At 67.8% G+C, this 584-nt stretch overlaps 1 long non-coding RNA gene across 1 annotated transcript; it reads left to right on the top strand.

Moving 5' to 3' along the window:
• On the top strand, positions 1-584 carry LOC113979245. The gene is made up of 3 exons (XR_003537761.1): positions 1-37; positions 153-251; positions 505-584. It is a non-coding gene; the product is annotated as an uncharacterized LOC113979245 (long non-coding RNA).

The following is a 584-nucleotide window of genomic DNA, read 5'->3' as shown; positions in this document are numbered from 1 at the left end:
GGCGGCCGGGGAGAAACAGCTCAGCGTGGTGCTGGAGGTGACTGGGGCACTGGGGGCACTGGGAGATACTGGGAGGGACTGAGGAACAGCTCACCGTGGTGCTGAGGGGGACTGGGGGTCTCCCAGGGCTCTCACCGTGGTCTCTCCCCCAGCTCGGGGGGTCCCGCCCCATCAACTCCCTGCACATCGGGAATGACGGAGCCGCTTTCGTGGAGGTGCTCGGGGGGTCCTCGGCCGGGGGGGACTTCCAGGTGAGTCCTGAGTCCGTCCTGACCCTCACCTGGGGCTCCTCAGCCTCACCTGTAACCCCTGACCCTTCCCTGCCCTCCCCTGTCTCACCTGTCCAGGTGCTGCTCCCCCCCTCAGCCCTGATGTCTCACCTGCCCCTGTCTCACCTGCCCCTGTCTCACCTGTCCCTGTCTCACGTGTCCCTGTCTCACCTGTCCAGGTGCTGCTCCCCCTCTCAGCCCCGATGTCTCACCTGTCCCTGTCTCACCTGTCCAGGTGCTGCTCCCCTCCTCAGCCCTGATGTCCCCCAGCGAGAGCCGGGCGGGGACGGGGCCCAGGCGGGTTCGGCTCTTCGG

This window comes from Neopelma chrysocephalum, unplaced genomic scaffold (assembly GCF_003984885.1).
Source record: "Neopelma chrysocephalum unplaced genomic scaffold, ASM398488v2 Primary Assembly neopelma1_63553, whole genome shotgun sequence".
Lineage (NCBI taxonomy): Eukaryota > Metazoa > Chordata > Aves > Passeriformes > Pipridae > Neopelma > Neopelma chrysocephalum.
This window is presented reverse-complemented; position numbering and strand designations above follow the sequence as displayed.